A 6,651-nucleotide genomic window follows, 5' to 3' on the forward strand; every position below is an offset into this window, starting at 1 on the left:
GTACTAGGGTGGTACGCGGGGCGTACGCACCAAGGTGCCATAATGGGCCATTTTTGGGCCTTGGGTCTTTTGGGGTTTGGGAGATGAATTGTTGAGTTAGATGTAGGGATGGTAAAATGGTCTTTTATATCCATTGGTATGATAGAATATGAACCGGACCTTGGATGGAAGGAAATTGTCTTAATTATTGATTAAAGATAATTTCGATGTGTTCGGTGTAAGGAGCTTGGTAGCGACAATACGTGTGATTCAGTTATCTCTGGCCTGAGGTGAGTTTGCTCAATATACTATAGGATACTAGGGTTGGTTGTGTTTGTTGTCTTTGTGAATCTTCTTGTATGTCTGTATTCCTGTTTGTTGTATGTATGTGGGGTGAAATAGACCCGATACAACTTTATGCTGACATATGAGTTGAAATAGACTCAAGGGTGAAATAGATCCGATACAACCTTGAGATGACTTATATGTATGGTATGCGGTATTTTGGGGAACTCACTAAGCTTTGGGCTTACATTTTATGTTTAAATTTTTTTCGGGTATCTCTAGTTTCAAAAGGAAGGGACGACTTGATCGCATTGCATCCCCTGAGATTTATTCCGAATTGACCGTTTATGATTTTACTCTGATGTTTGAGAATACTTTTATTATAATCGTCGTTTAAGATAATGAATGAATGGTTTTGACTTATTTAAAAATGAAATTTTTTACTCGGAAATTTTGGGACGTTACAATGTACTTGCCACATGTCTTTCTCTCATAAGATTAGCCACATGTCATTTTATCATAATTTGAGATATATTTATTTTCCACTTGTCATTACTTTAATTTTCATTTTCAATATATCATTAATTTACTTTCCATAAATTAAACCTACCATAAATACTATCAAATTTTAAATTTTAAATTTTAAATTTCAAATTCAATTCCAAATAAATTTACAGTTTAAACCTTTATGTTTAATATTTTGTTATAATTAACCCGTTTAGTACACACTAAACACATAATTTTAATTAATTTATTCTTTACATGTTTTTTTCTCATAGTTTTCACTTATTTCAATTTCAAATTCAAATAAAATTTCTATTTAATCGTTTGTACTTAATATTTTGTTTTAATTAACCCGTATATTATACGGGTCTCACAACTAATTCTCGTATATAAGGAAAATGTAACCCTCTTTTGCGAACATACAAATTGTTCTTATACAAAAAGGAAAATTAGTTAATGGGAGTTATATACAAATTTGACGTCAAAATAAAGGTTAAAAAGTAGTTATATGACACATACAATTTATTACATCATTATGATGTCATAAACCCTCTTGGTGGGAAAATATATGTCCATACCATTTCATGATAAAAAAACCATTAGGGGCACTACCTCTAGACCCCCCCTCCCTCCCCCCCCCCCCCCCCCCCCCCCCCCCCAAGCTTATATTTATCATTCTGAGTGTACATCCTATACCTCCAATCTCGGTGAGTGAAACATAACTCAGGCTATCTAAATATTAATAGTAGCTGCACTAAAACATGTTGATAACACTAAAATCATAATCATAAACACACACCATACTACTAATACTAATCTTTAAAATTTTGATTTTTTAAGTTTCTATCGGTTTTTTTACAAACCAATTTTGCCCAATTCAGTTTCATTATGGTCTGATCCGGTTTGAATCGGTTCAAATATATAGAGCGGCCGGAGTTTATGTTTTAGACTACTCGGTACGGGACCGTGAATGAGCGTTTTTGCCTACGTGGAGGCACCTCAATAAATGGTAAGTGGCACCCCACTAAAAGGCCCTATACTATATCTGTTACTGTCATTGACCCGTTGACCACCGAATGGTCTTAACAATTACAAAGTATCACCAATTAAAAATCATGATATGCTTCAATTCCTGTCCATATAGGGAGCTTCCTGTGAAACAAGGCTCACTAAAGAGGTGTCTATTTCTGTTGACTAAGTAACAGAAAACGAAAGGAGCAGGATCTAGTCAAGAAAGATTGCCCTCAACAATTAAAAAAAAAAAAAAAAAAAAAAAAAAAAAAAAAAAAAAAAAAAAAAAAACATTTCTTACCCCAGAGCTTTTTTGTAGAGTGTTCTACAAGATCATATCTTGTCATCCCGTTTTTACCTTGGAACAATGGCTGACAGAGGTATACTGCTGATGCTCATCCTCGCTTTATCTTGCTATTCTTTCAGCAGTCCTAGCTACTCAAAAACCGATACCTTACAACAAGGTCAAATTCTCAAGGATTGGGATGAACTGATCTCACCAAACACGGTCTTCTTTTTGAAGTTCTTTAGCTTTGGCACCAGCATAAGCCCTTATTTAGGGATATTCTACAATCCCTCCTCAGGAATAGAAATTCGAAATGTTTATTCGAATGTGTATGACACAGATAAGCCAGTTTGGGTAGCAAACAGAAACAATCCAATCACAGATATATACGGTAAGCTCATGATAGACGTACATGGAAAACTTAGCATCTTATCCGGCGGAGGCACCGTGGTTGATCTTTTCAGTCCTACTACTCCAGGAAGACGCAACGCAAGTGCTACACTGTTGGATAATGGAAATTTCATACTGCAAGAACTGTATCCAGATGGGTCTGTTAAACGAATTTTATGGCAAAGTTTTGATTACCCAACAGATACCCTTCTTCCTGGGATGAAACTAGGGATTGATCACAAGACTGGGCATAGATGGTCGCTCACTTCATGGCGGAGAAAAAACCTACCAGCCGATGGTTCTTTTACATTAACCGGAGACTCCAATGGCACCGGTCAAATGGTCATCGTCAGGCGAGGGAACATCCACTGGAGGAGTGGATCTTGGAAGAACGGCGGATTCATAAACACCGGTTTACAATATACCGGTCCGGATGTACGCCCTTACTATGTATCTAACGAGACAGAGCTATCCTTCGCATATTTAGCAAAAACGTATCTTTTATCGCCAGCTCTGACGATGCTTTTAGACGGTCGACTTAAGGGTTCGACTCTTAACTTAGATGTCAAATGCCGCTCAATCAGTGACATTAGTTGTGCTGAATATGAGTTTGAGGAGTTAAGTTGCAGGAAAGAGTATTTCGTCGACAAGAGATATGGAAGCATATATGGGGATCATAAGTATGAATATGATGAAAGCCATAACTTGAGTTTATATGATTGCCAAAGAATATGCTGGAACAAATGTTCTTGCATGGCCTTTACTTACGCAACCACAGACAGGGAAGGGTGCACGACTTATGGTCCAAAGATATACAACCCACAAGAAACTGAAACTTACCGATACCCATCCCGTCAAAGGATATACAATCTACAAGAAGCTGAAAAGCAATATTATATCATTGTGTATAATTATCATGGACGTGTTAGTAAGTACATGATACTCTTATCGCTTTCACGTATATTGAAAACTGAACTCATACATCCTTCACAATGAATAATGCATAAAAGTGTGTGCCTGTATAAAAAGATTGAGTTTTCTTCATATGCAGAAAAGGAGTTGATTTTAACCATCGGGATTGGATCTTTAGCTTCACTCGTATCATGTTATTTCTTATACAAGAAGCTTCGTATTAAAGGTATGGACTTCATCTTTCGATCTACTCTCCTTAATTAATTATACAAATACAATAGTCCCTTAATTATCTTCTGCTTTCAACAACTTGTCAGTACAATCCAATTATTATTTAAGCTTACCATCATTAGAGAAACTAGATATATCTATATATATATATATATATATATATATATATATATATATATATATATATATATATATATATATATATATATATATATATATATATATATATATATATATATATATATATATATATATATATATATATATATTGCCCTACATATAATGCCCAAATTACACATCTGTAATATATTCTACCTATCTAACCAATTTTCTTTAAAATTAACAAATTAGTGGAAGCCAAGAAAGTCCAAAAGCTGCTGACGAGTCAACTGAGGCGCTTCTACAATTATATATATACGAACAGATAAGAAGATGAACACTGAGCTGCACCACTTCACCTTTCAAAGCATCTCTTCAGCCACAAACAATTTCTCAAGTACTAACAAGCTAGGAGAGGGTGGTTTTGGAGCAGTTTATAAGGTAATTAAACTGTTAAGAGATGATAAAATTCCAGATAAAAGCTCATGTGTGATGGAATTTCACAGGGAAAATTAGTTGATGGGCAAGAGGTTGCAGTAAAACGACTTTCAAGAAACTCTGAACAAGGAGTCAAGGAGTTCAAGAATGAAACCGAACTCATTGCCAAACTTCAACACACTAACCTTGTCAGGCTTATAGGATGTTGCATTGAGAAGAAAGAGAAAATCCTTGTATATGAATACATGCCTAATCATAGCTTGGACTTCTTTCTATTTGGTAAGACCTAAAACATTTGCTACATTTTGTACATGGCCTTCGTTATTTCTTTGGTTTCCGTTACTCATTTTGTTAACAGGTTCTAGGAAGAAAGGACCACTGGATTGGAATAACCGCTTTGTAATTATTGATGGCATTGCTCAAGGACTCCTATATCTCCATAGGTTTTCAAGGCTAAGGGTAATCCATAGAGATTTGAAAGCTAGTAACATCTTGCTAGATGACTACCTTAAGCCAAAAATATCAGATTTTGGTATGGCTAAGTTATTTGGGATTAATGAATCTGAAGCAAATACAAGCCGAGTTGTTGGAACACGGTGAGTTCATAACTTATCTTCTGTCAATAGTCAATAAAAGTTCCTAACACAAACTCACAAATAATAACTCTTGATTTAATATGCAGTGGTTATATGCCACCAGAATATATGTTAGAAGGCTCAGTTTCAACAAAGACAGATGTCTTTGGTTTTGGTGTTTTGTTGCTTGAAATTGTAAGCAGCAAGATGAATCATGGGAGCTATGATACTGAACACCCACTCAACCTTCTTGGACATGTAAGTTAATCCTATCCATCCAGGACTGATTTTTGTCATGTGGGACACGTTAACTTTTTGTTTGAAAGGGAAAGCATTAACTCAATATTGCATAAATGTTTAAACTAATTCAGGCATGGGAACTGTGGAATGAAGGCAGAGGTTTGGAGTTGATGGATCCTTTACTGGAAGATTCATGCGCTCCCAAGGAAGTAATGACATGCATCCATGTAGGTCTCTTGTGTGTTCAAGATCATGCAATGGACAGACCAACCATGTCTGAAGTTATTTCCATGCTCACAAATGAAAATATGCATCTACCAGAGCCAAAACGACCAGCGTTCTTCATTGAGAGACACGAGGTGGATTCGGCAATAGATGATAATTTGAGAAATGGCTCTATAAATGGGCAATCAGTTTCAATTTTAGTGGCGAGATAGAAAGCAGAAGAAACATGTGTAATACCATTATTTATTATGCCTTTTGTATTACTATATTATAGTCATATTGGGCAGAGCCGGGGTTTAAGAACATGCCGGGGTTACATTGTAATAAGATACTAAAAAATTAGAGAAATTAAATATCCTTCTACCTTTTGAACCTATCAATCCTGCTACCAATTTAAATGATAACATATCAAAAAATTATTGGTTACTAGGAATATTTAAGATTGAAGATTGTACGTTCTCCGGGATCAGTTATCAAAGAATCAAATCTAAATGTCCTAAATTTGACATATCATTTTTCAGGTTGAACACAAATTGGGTTGTCGATATTATCATTCCTTTTAGGTTGAGAACATTAATTATAAACATCTTCTCTAATATCACCAGTAACATGATACAATTGAGGTTCATAAACATCTTCTTTTCATTTAAAAAAGAAGCGATATTTATGATATACCCTATGATTATAAAACCCAAATTACCAATCATAATAAAATTACTAATGGTAAATTACAAAAAGTAAATATGTTATAAGAATTAGAGTTTACATACTATTGATTGGAGAATGAAATCATGGTGTAGTTTAAATGGCAACACCTTCTTAATGATGACCAAGTAGCCGCAGTTAAATAAAAGATGCATTGACTTTTACGAATTAAAATAGATGGAGGGGGCTTTGGATTTTAGTTTATTAGTAAATGGTTAAAAGAGTTGGAGGGGGCTCAGCATCTCGCGTTGCCCCGCTACTAGCTCCGCCATTGGGACAACAATATTTTGTATCTTATGTTGAATATGCTCCGACAAATCTATGCATGCATGAGATATTTTTGAAGGAAAAATAAAATAGAGGAAAATTTACGTTTTGAAATTGTAATGAACGTGACTATGAAAGTCGAGGAAGAACGGTGAAAGCTCTTGCTCCTGTTTTTGCATCTCCTCTTTGGGGAAGTACTCATCCATCATCAACTACTTCACTTCATCCTATGAGATGGCATTAGCTATGCTAATTCCCATGGTTTTGGCGTGGTTGTTCCACCATGACAATGGTGTATTCTCGATAGTTGATTTGTTAATTTATTATGTGATTAATAAATTAATATGATATCAATTGTTAAATAATTGATTTGTTAATTTATATGATTAATAAATTAATATGAAATCAATTAGAATTGATTAATTATTAATCAGAATTAATCTGGAATTAATTAAAGGCACAAGGGTTAAATTTTTATTGTTTAGTAGTTGAACAAAAAAGACA

The 6,651-nt window shown here is 34.7% G+C and overlaps 1 pseudogene; it reads left to right on the top strand.

The window, feature by feature from the left end:
- Window positions 1–1,732: 1,732 nt before the first annotated feature.
- Window positions 1,733–5,480, top strand: LOC111918897 (G-type lectin S-receptor-like serine/threonine-protein kinase At1g67520; annotated as a pseudogene).
- The last annotated feature ends 1,171 nt before the right edge of the window (window positions 5,481–6,651 follow it).

This window comes from Lactuca sativa, chromosome 2, assembly GCF_002870075.4.
Source record: "Lactuca sativa cultivar Salinas chromosome 2, Lsat_Salinas_v11, whole genome shotgun sequence".
In the NCBI taxonomy this organism is placed as follows: Eukaryota; Viridiplantae; Streptophyta; class Magnoliopsida; order Asterales; family Asteraceae; genus Lactuca; species Lactuca sativa.